The sequence below is a fragment of the Periplaneta americana genome, chromosome 15 (genome assembly GCF_040183065.1).
Source record: "Periplaneta americana isolate PAMFEO1 chromosome 15, P.americana_PAMFEO1_priV1, whole genome shotgun sequence".
Classification (NCBI taxonomy): domain Eukaryota; kingdom Metazoa; phylum Arthropoda; class Insecta; order Blattodea; family Blattidae; genus Periplaneta; species Periplaneta americana.
The window spans coordinates 23,022,721-23,039,659 of record NC_091131.1 but is presented as its reverse complement, the minus strand read 5'-3'; positions in this window follow the sequence as shown (position 1 = coordinate 23,039,659).

The following is a 16,939-nucleotide window of genomic DNA, read 5'->3' as shown; positions in this document are numbered from 1 at the left end:
GTTATCATATGTCGTGTGCACACTTTTAACTTGCCTGCCGCTAGAGGGCTACTGTCGCGCCAGCTGTCAAATGTTGGCATATTTTATACGTATGAGTTGCGTGACTGTAAGTATTAGACTGTGGTGTCGTGTCGGAGGGATACAGTTTGTGTCGTTTCATATTTATTACCCCCTGTTTCACCAGTTCCCCCTTCCCCCCACCCCAAAGGAAATTTGTGCACCAGTTATGGTATGCCGGGTTTTGTTACACATTTATGCTTGAAATAAAAATGCTGCTAATTAACAAAACTATGGACTTCATAAAATTTACCTGAAATGTGATATATCATTTGTCTTTCTTCTGCTATTGCAGTTATATCACAGTCTAGTATATACAGTCACGAAGCTCAATACGTAGTAAATATGCAACCATAGATAGTTGCTAATCACTAGGATCGTTACGATCGCCTCATTACAGACAATGCGAAATAGTACCGGCACAGTCTATTGTTCCTAGCACACTCACAACTCAAGCTTCGTGACTGTATATACTAGACTGTGGTTACATGCAGCACACACAAAAGGCATATTTTACTTATTTATTTTTTCGTAGCGCCTATCTCCGTGTACATAACGTAAGCAGACGAATTTATAAAATGGAAGGCGCTAATTTCATGTCTGCCGTGTTTCGCGGCGACACCGCTAAGAGCGCTGTACAAGGCAACTTGACCACTCTATAATATCGATTCTAACTCGTTGGTTCCTATACTTATTTTAGGTTCGGCGAGTAACATTAAACAAGTTCAATCTCCTTGTGTCATCTGTGAATGCGAGGTGCATTCCTTTGGCATGGACATCAAACTGTTAATTTAAAAATAATATGCAACTCTTAATTTGAAAATAATATGAAGTGCCTTACATATATAACGTTTCAATAATACATTTGAACTTCAATTAAGTGAGATTTGAAAAAGCTAATAAGTTGTAATATGAAAGCGTTGACGTAGTTTATAGATTGAACACCAGAGTCGCATTGATACAATGCTCCGCAATGCTCAGGATACACGTACTGCAGACATTATTTACCTGAGTTTGAGCCTCGTAAATTGTAATTCTGTAGAAAAAGTATCAGTATGAAAGAATTGCAAGAAGAACGTCAAATTAGAATATATACTAATAATAAATCTGTAGCTAAAATTTTTCTGGTAATTTTCGATTTTCCAAAAATAATTGGTCCTAACATTTATAATTAACCACCCTGAAACCGAAAATTGCTTTTTTGAAATTTTTGTTTGTATGTCTGTCTGTATGTTTGTTACCTTTTCACGCGATAATGGCTGAACCGATTTCGATGAAAATTGGAATATAAATTAAGTTCGTTGTAACTTAGATTTTAGGCTATATGGCATTCAAAATACATTATTTAAAAGGGGGGTTATAAGGGGGCCTGAATTAAATAAATCGAAATATCTCGCTTATTATTGATTTTTGTGAAAAATGTGACATAACAAAAGTTTCTTTAAAAATGATTTCCGATAAGTTTTATTCTATACAAAATTTTGATAGGACTGATATTTAATGAGATAAATGAGTTTTAAAATTAAAATAACGCGATCTAAGACGGTGCAATGAATTAAGAACAAATGACTTAGTCTATAAGGGGCCTTGGACAACAACAATCGAAACAGGGGCCTTGGACATCAAAAAGCTATTAAACATAGCCTACAGAGAATGTTTCTGTGTCTGTATGAAGTAATATCAGAAGCTAAATTAACCGATTTGTATAATTAATTATTATTTCACCATTGGAAAGTGTAGTTTCTCTAGATGGACATAATGCTATAATGTTATTACAGTAACGTCTGAGTAAATCGAGGACAGGTAAGATTAAAATAGCTTTTATGCACAGAAAATTTGATAGGCTATTTTGTACATTCATTTTCTGTATTGCTTAAAATAATATTTATGTACACTTATTTTAATCTCGGAGAATTAACGAACAACGAGAGTGTATTGATTTAGTATGCAGTAATAATACGTTAGCTTAGCAATCCATTATTTTATAATTCAAATTTTTAACTATGCTCAATTGAATCGTGTTAAAATAAAATATATATGCAATAAATGCAATGCAAAAAAAAATTGGGTAATGAGCGAAGCAGATTATCTTGCGCTGTTGTAAAAGTTGTTGCCTGGATCAAACGTCCTATTTTAATTAAGTAATTACTTTATATTTATTTCTAACAGGTGCAGCGGAGCGCATGGGTACGGCTAGTATGTAATAAGCCAATGACACGAAGTATAATTCCATACATTGAACCCAATGAATGCATTACATGCTGAGTTCGAGCCCGTACGTCTAAAATAGGCCTATGTAAATAACAGTAGGCCTACAGAGAAAACGCAGGGATAATGTCAAAATTAGCATGCATACATAATGAGAATATCAAAGTAAAATTCCATAGTTTGAACCCAAAGAGGGCATTATTTCCTGAGTTCGAACATTGTACAATTATAAGCGAATAGTATGTGTACGAAGGAAGTGCAGATGAGTACAAATATTTATTTTTCTAATTTGCAAACATAATGTCCCCAGACCAAATAGTAACAAGCCCTAGTTTGAAATCACAAGCAAACATTCTAAGGGGGCAGATAAAAAAGTAAATTTTCCTCTTCCACCATGTTGTTAATAATGTCAAAAATAAGAGCTCGTACAAATTTTGGTCATTCGACCGCAATTACGAGGCCGTCCAGAAAGTGATTTTCTCTGTGGCCATTTACAGAAAAAAGCACAATTGCATGGAACTTTTTCTTAAAACAGATACAGCAATTGTTGCGCTATTTGTCAACATATCCCCCACTGGAATTGAGACATTATTTTGTCATACCATGGGATCAATTTCTGTATCCTTGTGTCGTAGAAGTCAGCCGCCTGGGATCGAAACCAGCTTGTGACAGCTGTCTGCATCTCTCTGTCGATCCCATGATATGACAGATATCTCAATTCCGGTGGGGAATATGTTGAAAAATAGCTCAAAAATTGCTTTGTCTGTTCCAATAAATTTTTCTAGTGAAATCGTGTTTTCTTTCAGTTAACGATTCCTGGTGAATTAATTTTTTTACGGCCCTCGTAATTGCGGTCGAGTGGCTAAAATTTGTATAAGCACATCTTTTGACATTATTAATACGCTGAAAGAAAAAATATTAACTTTTTTATCTGCTCCCATAAGAATGTTTGCTTATCAGACATTATATCCCGAATTCAATCCTTGTATATTGATAAGAGGTTAGTACGGGTATGAATCGTCTAAGAAATTGCAGAATGTGTTAATATTACAATCTCTCCTACCGGAATACTTTTATATTTTATTTTAATAGGTTATTTTACTACGCTTTATCAACATCTTAGGCTATTTAGCGTCTGAATGATATGAAGGTGATAATGCCGGTGAAATGAGTCCGGGGTCCAGCACCGAATGTTACTCAGCATTTGCTCACCTTGGGTTGAGGGAAAATCTCGGAAAAACCTCAACCAGGTAACTTGCCCCAACCAGGAATCGAACCCTGGCCACCTGGTTTCGCGGCCAGACGCGCTTACCGTTACTTCACAGGTGTGGACCCCGGAATTTTTATATATATATATATATATATACATATATATATATATAATTTGAACTGGTAATGGAAATTACGGGAAAACGGCTGAACGGATTTTAATAAATGATTCCTCATTTTGAAGCTTGGAACTCAAAGTTTTTCGAAAAAATAGTAGTTTTCAATGAAATGTCAATTTTTCAACATAATTTTCCTATTTTCCAAAATCCATCTGTCGTCAGTTTTGAGAACTAGCTAAACTAGCTAGAATAAAACAAAACACACACTACAGTAAACAATATTACACGAATGCCATGATCTGCAAGGATGCTGACATATTTAGAGCTCAAATTAAATTGGTTATTAAAAACTTAACTTACTGAAAGTAATTTACAGGTTCGATTCTGTGGTGTGTAATTTTCTGGGTACAGCTGTGTATTGGATATTAAAAACTACAAAACTTGAGGTGGTTTGATGACATTATTACCATTAGAAATGAAATATTATTATAGTTAATGCCATGGTGTGACTATTTTTCATTAATTATACATATTAATGCTATATTAATGATATGAAAGTGAAACGTTTTGGGGTTATATAAGTAGATGCAGAGAATAACTTAAATTAGATTTTGATTTTTATATTTTACTGAGTGGCGGCTATATAGTATATATAGTATATGTTACTGAAAGCTGTAAAACTTACGTAAGATAATAATATTATTAAAAATAAAATATTTTTATAATTATTAATCAAGTGGGGTTGGGTATTTTTCATATATTTAATGGCGGTGTGGTGTAGATATTTTATATGCGTGGTTCTCTTCAGTATTGGCTCGAGAGGGAGTATCTTTCATTATTATGGAAGCAAATAACTTTCAGAATGTCTGATATTCTTCATTGAAAATAAATCTGAAAAATGTTTATTTGAACGTCTAATGAACTTAGTTCGCAGCATTTGCTGCACAAGCCACTGTAGGCTATATTTTGAAACCGGTTAGGATTTATTTCCCAAGTTTGACCCTTGTAGAAATTGCTAAAAAAAATTGCAGAACATGTAAACATAAGTCCCCTGCGCAGAAACACATAGGCCACCAGTGAACCCAGTCACGGAATTATTTCCTGTGGACAGGAAAGAGAGTGGACTGAGAGGACAGAGATTATAGAGACAGACTGAACTGAGACAACAGATTGGACAATGAAGACAGAGAGAGAACAGAAGGTCGCAGAGAAGGTAGAGACAGGCCAGAGAGGAGAGTAAGGCCCGATTATATAAACCATTTAGGCCCGATTGTATAAACCATTTAATCTTAGATCAGAGGTTAAATTGATCCTTGTTTCAGCTGAAATTGGAATTTTGTGTTGTATAAAGTCTAATCTGAGATTAATTTGTCTCAAACTAAAGTCAACTTTGACTGAAGAAATTTCTCCGATTAAGTTAGATGATCCAAGTTCAGTTATTTCTTTTCTGTTTGAACTATACGAGTGATAGATTGTGCAAATAAAATATCCATTATTATTAATATTAATAGATATGTTAGGTACATTTATATATACATTTCTTTCAATTTCTTGCCTTAATTCACAAACATTCTTATATTTTATAAGGCTCTATCGTGTTCAGCAATATCAAATAACATAACCTATAATTATATTATGTTTATAACAACCATTAATTATTAATGGATATGATAGGTACATTCATAAATGTCTATTAACTGTATTACTAAACGAAAATTGTCGTTTTATAAAGCTTTATTATGTTTAGCAGTATCAAGCACCATAACATGATAACAACTTGGAGAACAGTCAACCTTCTTCTTATTGTCCGCCATTATTTACATTGCAAAAAAAAAAAACAGTGTCTCCAACAAAGTGTAATACGGAAAGTCGTGAAAAAGTAGTTGTAAAGTCGCTAGATTTCTCATTATCAACAAAGAAAGATTAAATTTTGTCACTATGGGGTGCTAAAAAGATCACTAAATCCCTATTTAAGCAATCTAAAAGTTAAAAGAAATTGTTGTTGAAAAAGAGTTAAAATCGCTAGATTGGCAACACTGAACAAACCTGTATAACATGGTCCGCGCATCACGTATTTCACCTGTTTATGCGATGTTGCCAAATCCTTTTCACGTGAACTTAGATTGCATTTGAACCAAGGTAATTTGATCGCAGAAAAGTTTTATACAATAGAAGAAGTGTCTGAACTCGGTTTACTTTTCGATCTTCGATCAAAGTTGATCTTTAGTCAGGGAGTTTTATACAATTGGGCCTTAATCTTAGATCAGAGGTTAAATTGATCTTTGTTTTAGCTGAACTTGGAATTTTGTGTTGTATAAAGTCTAATCTGAGATTAATTTGTCTCAAACTAAAGTCAACTTTGACTGAAGAAATTTCTCCGATTAAGTTACATGATCCAAGTTCACTTATTTATTTTCTATTTGAAATATACGAGTGACAGATTGTGCAAATAAAATATCCATTATTATTAATATTAATAGATATGGTAGGTACGTTTGCATATATTTCTTTCAATTTCTTGCCTTAATACACAAACAATCTTATATTTTATAAGGCTTTATCGTGTTCAGCAGCATCAAATAACATAACCTATAATTATATTATGTTTATAACAACCATTAATTATTAATGGATATGATAGGTACATTCATAAATTTTCAATTAACTGTATTAGTAAACGAAAATTGTCGTTTTATAAAGCTTTATTATGTTTAGCAGTATCAAACACCATAACATGATAACAACTTGGAGAACAGTCACCCTTCTTCTTATTGTCCGCCATTATTTACATTGCAAAAAAAAAACAGTCTCCAACACAGTGTACGGAAAGTCGCCAGAAAGTAGTTGTAAAGTCGCTAGATTTCTCATTATCAACAAAGAAAGATTAAATTTTGTCACTATGGGGTGCTAAAAAGGTCACTAAATCCCTATTTAAGCAATATAAAAGTTAAAAGAAATTGTTGTTGAAAAAGAGTTAAAGTCGCTAGATTGGCAACACTGAACAAACCTGTATAACATGGTCCGCGCATCACATATTTCACCTGTTTATGCGATGTTGCCAAATCCTTTTCACGTGAACTTAGATTGCATTTGAACCAAGGTAATTTGATCGCAGAAAAGTTTTATACAATAGAAGAAGTGTCTGAACTCGGTTCACTTTTCGATCTTCGATCAAAGTTGATCTTTAGTCAGGGAGTTTTATACAATTGGGCCTGACAGGACAGAATGGACTGAGTTGACAGAAAGTGGACTGAGAGGACAGAGAAGACTTAAGGGTTCTCATACAGTAGCGGTGCTGCAGATTGTAAACCTTTTACAAAATATTAAATATCTCAGGTGATAATTCAGTGAATCTTTCTCATTTCTTGTACACAAATAAGTGGTATTTGGGCCTCTCGTTTGGCATCAATAAATTTGTAATTATCAAATTAATTTTATTATTTTCATTTACGCAATGTAAAGGAAGTAATTTGCTGCTACATAAGAGGAAAAACATAGTATTTTCTCAACCACTTGTCAGATTTTAAGTTTCTCTTTTATTTCTGACTCCAGAAATGCAGTGTTAGAGGATGGACCACAGTGAACTTCCTACGTTAAAAAATCTTTGAACTACATTTTTTTTTATTTTGTCATAAGGAAAAAAGTCATTTTTATTATTCATTATTTACTTAAAATTTATGAAATTATGCTTATATCTCTATGAAAGTGCTTCATACTCTACAGTTTGAATGGCTGCAGATATTTTGAAAATTTGAAACAATTTGGACAATTAGTTCAAGAGATATCTGTTTTTAGTTTGAAAACTGCAACAAATTATTTCCTTTAAATTTTGAAAATAAAATAATACACTAGGCCTATTATGATAATTATAAATTTGTTGATGCCAAATGAGAGGCCCAAATACAAATTACTTGTGTACAAAATGAGAAAAATCCACTGAATTATCTCTAAGATATTTAAAATTTTGTGGAAGGTTTACAGTCTGCAGCACCGCTACTGTATGAGCCCCCTTAAGGTAAGCGTTCACTACATCGTATCGCACTCCTCGTACGAATCGCACGCAACGGATATTTTAAGTGCAGTGCGTTCACTGTAACAGCTTCACCTCATCGCCTCATCGGATTCCCTATCAGCTGTTTAAAACATGACGTCGTACGATATTGACATTGCTGAAAACAGAGGAGTTTGAGGTTAGGTCTATTAATTATGACTGTTTGCGAATAAGAATTTGTAATTGCTTCATGCGTCTTAATTGAAGAGGAAGAAACGAAAGAGATATTGGTTACATAATATATATGTAAGACACGACTTGATTACTGTAATGGGAACGCCTCAAATTATATAATCCTTCGCGATTTTCTACAAGCGAAATAAGTTTTCCGTCTGCCATTTTGGCGCGACACTGAACATGGCACAACATAATAGTAGAGGAAGCGCAAAGAAAGCTTGCCCATTTGACTGATGCGCAGAGAACGATATTCGGTCCTCGTGCCGTCATGCTCGTTACAGGGCTGCTATGAATCACCTAATGCTGATTACAGGGCGCATTCGAAAGCGCGGTCTTGAGCTGTTCGTATCGTGAAATGTATTGTGCGGAGCGGGTTGAAGCCAGCGTATGGGTTACATATTCTGCGTTTTATCCCTGATATCAGGAGTTTTATGTAGTTCAAAGTGTGTTTTTAAAATAACAGAGTTCTGAATAACATTCTATGTACTTAACAATGCCCCCCGTTGGCTCTAAATTAGGAAGTGCTAATGAAACGTCACACAGTCAAACTAGGGAATTATTTATAACGTTTATAAATGTATGAAAAACGAAACAGGCTCCGCTCGTAACATAAGGAGTATATACAGATTAAAATAAATCGACCATAGTACCACGCTAGTTATCGGAACATTTTAATAAAATCACATAGTATTAGTTATTAGTATTTTATTACAATGCCAAATATCAATTACTACACGATCACATACACTGTGTCCGGGACAAAATTTACCAATAAGAAAGTTTAATAACTCGCGTAATAATGGAGATAGGAAAATGAAATTTGCGGCAAATGAAAGAGGGACATTTTAAGTTTTATGTATGATGTTGGCAACATTTGGTCATCGTTGTTGACATAGCTGTAATTAAAATGGCGTTCACAGTGCAACAAAATGTTCAATGCTGCTATTGGCTTGCCGAATTCAAGTATCCGAAGATAGTGGAGAGAAGATTTAGACAACAGTGGCCTGAGAAGCAACCACCAGATAGGCAAACAATAACAACTTGGCATAGAAAGCTTCTTGAGAGAAAACACCACGCGGGAAGAAAGTGACAGAAGCGCAAGTCGACAGAATTCAGCAAGCTTTCCAACGGAACCCGTGTAAGTCTGTTCGCCGTGCCTGCAGGAAACTTGCAATTCCAAAGTCAACTATCCACGATGTTCTGCACAAGAGGTTACGTCTGCATGCATACAAGATTCAATTGGTTCAAAAGTTGAAACCAAACGACTTGCCTGCACGATATGATTTCGCTAGTGACATGCTGTTGAAAATTGATATTGAAAATGGATATCTGCAGAAGGTCGTGTTTAGTGATGAGTCCACCTTCCACGTCTGTGGGATCGTCAACAGGCATAATCGTCGCATCTGGGGATCAGAAAATCCGCATGTAGTGAGGGAATTGGAAAGAGACAGCCCTAAGATTAATGTTTGGTCCGGACTTACACATGAAACTGTGATTGGACCGTTCTTTTTTGTGGAAAACACTATCAATGGAAATGTGTATCTTGATATGCTGCAAAATTACGCCATTCCTCAAATTCCACAGGGATATGTTTTCCAACAAGACGGAGCTCCGCCTCATTATGCATTACATGTTACAGATCACTTGAATGAATGCTTTCCTCAGCGATGGATCGGTAGAGGTGGACCTACAGCATGGCCTCCCAGATCCCCAGACCTAACCCCACTGGACTTCTTTTTTTGGGGATACATAAAATACATTGTGTACAAGACTATAGTGGCAGATTTGGAGAATCTGCGACGGAGAATTGTCGCTGCTTGTGCAACTGTCACTACAGAGATGTTACGAAACACATGGCAAAAACTTGAATATCGCCTGGACATCTGTCGTGCTACAAGACGTGCACACATAGAAGTTTATTAGTGGTCATTCGAAACTTTGGAAGTCCCTTTGTCAATTCCCGCAAACAGCATTTTCATCCACCAATTATTTGGTGAGTTATTAAATTTCTTATTGGTAAATTTTGTCCCGGACACCCTGTATTTCTTATAACATCTTTGTAATTTCATTCTGTGATTTTATATGTAAAAGAATTCGTGCTTCTGTATTTTCAACAATGTTATGTTATTAGCAGGGAACGGATTTATATGGACTAAAAATATATGAAATATGTAAATATATATGTAGTTATTTTTACCAAAATATGGAATTAAATATGGACTTAAAATTATAAAAAAATGACTATGTACGTTAAATATTGGTACATTTTAATCAAACTAAACAAAAAATATAATGGACGTACCTTATCTTCCAATGTAGTTTCAACAAAACACAATTTTTATTGTCTGTTACCATAACAATAGGTTACAAACATTTCTTTCAAGTGCTGAAAAGTGAATCTTCTTCTATTGTCTCTGAGGATAGATTTACACTGACTAAAAGAGCGTTCGACGTCACAAGAAGTAACTGGTTCATAATTCAATTTCACAATGTCTGCTGGGGATAAGTCCAAGTTAATCTTCACTGTTGATTCACCACTCATCACAGCAACAACCTTTTGTAGTTCTTCATATCCAGGGTTTTTTGAAAGTACAGTGTCCACCTTAGCTCTTACTGCATCTGCAACTTTACCTCTACCACGATTCAGTTGTTCCACAGTACTATTTATAATTTCAAAACTTTCAGATAGTGAAAGGTGCCTATTTTGGAGACTTTTGAGCGTTTTTATGATGCATGAAAATGTATGCTGAATGTGAGCTAAGTCATTCTTCACACTTATGTCACAGGTAACTGTTTTCGCAGTATCAATTGAGACTGCATCTTCAGAGTCCAATGCAAGGAGAACATTGTTAATAGAGTCTATATGTTCGGCATAATATTCAACTGCTTCTAGCCATGTACCCCATCTAGTTAAAATTGGCTTTGGTGGCAATGGAATTTCAGGGTACATTTCTTTCAACACGTTAACTCTACTGGGAGCTTTGAGAAATACTTTTTTCACTGATGAAATCAACAAATCTACTTTAGGGAAATTGTCTCTGACCACTTCTGCCACACGATGAAATGCATGCGCCACACAAGCAAAATGAGTCAATTTAGGATATACAACAGATAATGCTTGTCCAGCTTTGACCATATAAGGGGCAGCATCGCTAATAAAGAATAACACATTATCGTACATAATACCCTTTGGCCACAGGATACCCATAGCTTCGTTGAACAGTTTAACTATAGTTTTGTTATTGCACTTTTCTAGAACATCACAATGTAAAAGAATTCGTTCAGAATATTGTTCACTTAACAAACCGATAACTACATTACCAACAAGTCTACCTTCTTTGTCGGGAGTCTCATCAATGGAAACCCAAATTGAACTATCTTTAATTTCATCTCTTATCTTCTGTATTGTCTCATCGTAGATGGATGGAGCATACGTCTTCCTAAGTGTTGACTCATCCGGGATTGTATGTTGAGTATATTTTTCAAGGAATTCCCTGAAGACCTTATTCTTTAGTTTGTAGAGAGGAATATCAGCAGAGATGAGAGAACGGCACAGGTCGATGTTAAACTCAGATCTTACATTCGATGTTGTTGGTTGTGTTAAAAACAATTGTCTCTGCTTGGAATTTAGTTGTTTGTTGGCCTGATGTTTACTAGTTGTAATGTGTTGTTGCACCAGGAACTTTTGTGTAGATGATACTGCACACTGACACAAATTACAAAATAATATTTTATTGTCAGTTGATAAACCATCTTCTTTAAATTCTGAAATGTAACTTGTTAGTTTTGATTTTAAATTGACTGAATGACGTACTTTTGGCATATTTACCGTCTTTATAGTATGATTTACAAAACTGAACCTATGTGTACTCTGACTGGCATTTAACTGTTGAGCTGCACAACTGAAGTCTGTTAAAAATTTTAAATTAAATTAATACAGTTTTGTAACTTACTTTCCCATTGTTGATAGGACTGCTAATTTTCAAATAACTCTGATGTTAAAGGGATTACTGAACATGTGTTTAAATCTCTATTGTTGAAATGTATTTTTAAAAGTTAATGGAATTTTGTTTTGTTTTATTGTTAAACCTAATATAATATGGACTGTTTTATATGAAATATGGAAAATATATGGAAATTAACGAAAATATGTACTAAACTCTAAAATATGGAAAAATATGGAAAATAAAAGTAGGATTTTTCAACCCTACACATTGTGAAACATAAAGATAATGCAAAATATAAATTATATTAGCTTTATAAGTAAATATGTATTTACATATAAATCCTTTCCCTGGTTATTAGTTACTCTGCAACTAGGTTTAGGTTACATTACATGCACTGTGATAAATCTCACTCGAAACATCAAGCCAGCAGACGATTGAGAACTGATGACTGTTTCCCAATCGAAGCGAGGTCGAGTGCACCCGAACGTTTCCGAAAGTTCGCGCAGCTTTCCGTGGCAAGCTCTTCTTGCGTTTACTCTAACAGTTGAGCAATTAAAATTGATTTATTAAAGGAGGCCATGATCGCACGCATCGGAAAAGTTGCTCATCCGAGAAACGTGGACGGATTTGCCGAGAGCCGATGCGTGCGATACGATGTAGTGAACGCGGCTACATAAGAATTACAGCAAAGATTGTCTTTTTCCGATCCGTGCGATTCGTCCGATGAGTGCGATACGATGTAGTGAACGCTTACCTTTAGTGTACTGTGAATGCACTGACAAAAAAGTGAGACGACAGAGAGTAGAATGAACTGAAATGACAGAGTAGCTTCTGATGTGTTAGGTACACTTTCATTTAGCATTGCATTAACTGGGAGTGGGCGGTCTGTTACAAAAGCCTTGACGAATAAAACAGACTGCCATTCCATGGATATTTACTTCTTAATGGTTCTGAGTTTAGATGGCCATGACATTATGATCTTATAACCTTTCCAGCTTGAAATATTTATTTAATGTAAATTTGTGCTATCGTAGAAAAAAAAACATTGTACAGGGACATAATTTTATTTTTACTTCAATTTTTATTGTACCTTAGTTTTTTAATGTACAGTAGCGTGCAAATTAATCCGAACAACGTAATTACTTATGCAAAAACACTCAAACGGGATAAAAAAAAGGATCTAAGACATACCTCAGTAATCTATGTGGCCTCCTTTGTTCCTAATAACAGCTCTGAGACGATTTGGCATGGATTACACTAATTTCCCACAAATATTCTTCATTTCTTCATCGCGAAACCATACACAAATGAGGGCAGAAATCATCTTCTCCTTTGTAGAACAATCCATTTTTTGCATTCTTCTTTTGCAAATTGACCACAAGTCCTCAATGGGGTTGATGTCGGGTGAGTTGCCTGGCCAGGGGAGTACCTGAATATTCTTCTTGTTGAAGAATTCTGTAGTTTTTCGAGACGTATGGCATGGTGCCAGGTCTTGTTGGAACACACCTCTGCCATCGGGAAATGATTTTTGCAGCTGGGGTACGATTCTGGTTTCCAATAAGTGAATATATTTGTCAGAATTCATCATTCCCTTGATAGGTATTAATGCTCCAGGCCCTTCCTGTGTAAAACAACTCCAAAACATTACTTTAGGGGGGTATTTGGGTGCTTGTTGGAGATGAGCTGATGTTACTTTTTCGGATCCTTTCCGTACGCAAGAAACACTGTGGCCGTGGACCTCGAAATGAGACTCATCGGAAAAACGTACATTCTTCCAGTCATTCACTGTCCAGTGTTGATGTAATTTTGCCCACATTAAGCGTTTTTTGCACATAACAGGGATTAGCAGTTGCTTCTTAATAGGCTTACGAGCCCTTCGTCCAGCTTCCAAAAGCCTACGCCGCATGTTGTGACGTGAATATTCGCCCCAGTGGTAGCCATTAACTCGAGGGTTAAGTCGACAGCAGTTAGTCTAGGATTTAATTTACTTTTCCTGACAATTAAACGATCATCTGCAGGTGAAGTCTTTCTTTTCCGGCCACAGTTTCCTTTTTTCTGGGGTGTGATGGATCCAGTCTCCCTGTATCGTTTTATGATCGAATTAACAGTAGCCAAACCGATGTGACATTCTGCAGCAATTTGCCTCTGTGTCATAGAAGAATGCTCTGCTAATGTTATAATTTTAGACCGTTTTCGTGGAGTTGTATCCATTTGTGAAGACGACAGAATGTACAGAGGATTGCAGTATTAAGTCTTCAACACAACTGAAATGCTTATAAGTACAAAACGACAGGAAAAATGTCACATATTATAAAAAAAATAATAACGACAAACCTTCAACAATGGAATTACACGTACTACAGATGTCAATTAAAGCGGTATGAGCAGCTGTGAGGCCAACAATGACAGAAAATGTAAAAATATGTCGTGTTCGGATTAATTTGCACGCTACTGTACTTCACTCCCACCTCCTCTACTAGTAAACTCCAACCGTCCTCCACACAGAACCAAGCCATGTATGCAGTCAAAGTTAGTGAGTATACAGTAGTACGTTCCAGAAATATGTTCGCGTTTTCCAGTGACTAAAGAGCTTTCAATATTGAATCATAACCTATTTTCGCACACGTACTGTCGTCCGTTTGCCTATGTGGCATCCCGGATTCCCGTACCCACTTCTGCTCGCCCCTCTGTAAAGACTAGTGGCTGGGTGTCTTAGTTCTTTTCTGTTAGGAATTGGACGTCTACGTAATACTGTATTATACAACTGTTTAAAATAACTTAAATAAAAGGCCCTCGTTAAGTAATTAACTGTCACGTGATTTCCCTCCTTTCTACGACCCTGCGACAAAGCCACTTGGACGGACAGTAGATAGTATGTCTGAGTAATTTTATCTTTTCGGATCGGGCAGAAGTGAAAATTGAATTTACAGTACGTAAGGTACTCTTTTATAGAGTAGGTACAGAATTATTTCAACATGAGTTACTAGTACGAAGGACGAAACTGGTAATTGGAATTAGATGCAATAGTCTATAGTACGATAATATCACATTAGAACTGAAGCCTGTATCGAAATGAACGGCCACCATTTTAAAAAATATGTTTAAATATCCATATTATGATTATTTTTCAATTTAACTTCACTCTCTATATTGTACGCTAATGTGCTGCAGGCAGTATGATATGCACTGCATAATGAATACGTCCGAATGCATAGCTCAGTTCGTGAGTAAAAACACTCATTGTTAATACAGTACTATATTTTGATTAAACAAAAACCTAATGAAATTTATCAAATTAAAAATCGCGATATTTTCTAGTTTACGTAAATGGATGGACTAATTTTCTTCCCTCCTATAAATAGTAAAGTGATCTGTTTGTATTTTACGCCAGTATTATCGAACTCCAATCGTGGAAGGGGGTAGCAAACGGTGTTTCCGGTTCTCAATCGTTAATCCAAAGGTATAGCCAGGTTAATATTAGAAATGTTAGTAAAAGTAAAATGATGTCCCTGTATAACACACATTCGTAAAGTAATCTTTTTGGCACGAGTTTGACAAACTTTACACTCATGCCAAAAAGAGAACCTTTACAAACTTGTCTCATGAATAACTATTGTGAGGAGACAAGAGAATCATTATACTAATATTGTAGCAATGTGTCATTTCATATACCGTTATAATATTTACAACAATCGACATTTTTGGCTTTATTTCCAGATGGGGAGCGAGCGAGCCGAACTGTAACATCTGTTCCAGTTTCGACTCAAAACTTTATGGCTCACTTACGGCCACTCTAACGGAGACAGGTAATGAATCTTCCCGCTTCATTTAGTAAAATATAGGCATATAGATCCCAATTTCTTCTTGTTTTATAGTCTTGGAAATGTCTGTGTTAACTTTAAGGTACGGTCACACGTCGCTACTTTTGCTGCGCAACTTTTGTACTGCAGCTGCAAAAGTTGCGTGTCGTGTTCACACGTAAGCCAAAAGTATCGCGCTGCACGCTACTTTTCGTGCTGCGCAACCCGAGTGCTGCAAAAGTTGCAACTGGAGGTTGCGAGTCTGTTCACACACAAGGCGCTACTTTTGCAGCCGCAGTCATGCTGCAGGTTTCCATCTCCGTGTTGACTTCTCAATATACATTTTGTGGTTATGTTCACATTATTAAGAAACTCATGCGAAAGCTTACTTATCTATTATTTGCTTCTCTGTCCTAACTAGTATTCAGAAATTGGCATTATTTTTACTATAAAGCTTTTAAAAACGCCTATATACTTAAATGATAACCAACAGCATATTCAGGTAATCAATGTTGGCAACCTTCCTGTTGGAAACTACGCTACAGAAAACTAAAAAAAAGTGAATTATATCGTCAGCAAATATGTTCAGACTGTGTTGTACATTTAATAACTGTTAGAAATAATTTATTTTCATCACATCTAACATTAAAATTCATCCCAACAATAAAAGTATAATTGGCACATATGGGTGGCAACACTGGTCGCAAAAGTTTCAACAAAACCGATATCAAAAATGCTGCGGCTGCAACCCTGAGAACCCTGTTCACACGTCGCTACTTTTAAGCTGCGCGCAGCATGAAAAAGTAGCGGGCAGCAGGTTCGGCAGCCGCTACTTTTCGGGTTGCACCATTGTTCACACGTCGCAGTACGAGAGTTGCGCAGTTTTTTGTACTGCAGCGCTGCAAAAGTAGCGACGTGTGACCGTACCTTTAGTAGTACATAGTTGAGAGTTCCATCTCTTGCCCTTGGTGGTCTGCAGTTACCATGCTGGTCGTCGGATACGAGGTTCGAGGTTCAAATCTGGTCGAGGGCCATGAATTTTAAAGACTTTAGAATCATAGAATCCTTAGCATGTCTTTCTTTGGGAAGGAAGTGAAACTGAGGGTCCCGTGTCGTAGATTTATCTATGAAACCACGAGGTCTTTATCTCAGGTTGATTTGACATGGAATGGCTCATACGTATCGTTGGTAAAAACTCTTTGTTCTAGGCTCTATTTAAGTGGTGGCATAACTAACAACTCATAGAATGTAGAATGTTTTATTTTCGCTGGCACAGTTAAGGTCATAAGGCCTTCTCTTCCAGTCTTAATCAATACAGTAACTTGATATAATGAATGAATGAAGCCACTGTGTCCCATGAAGGGCTAGGGC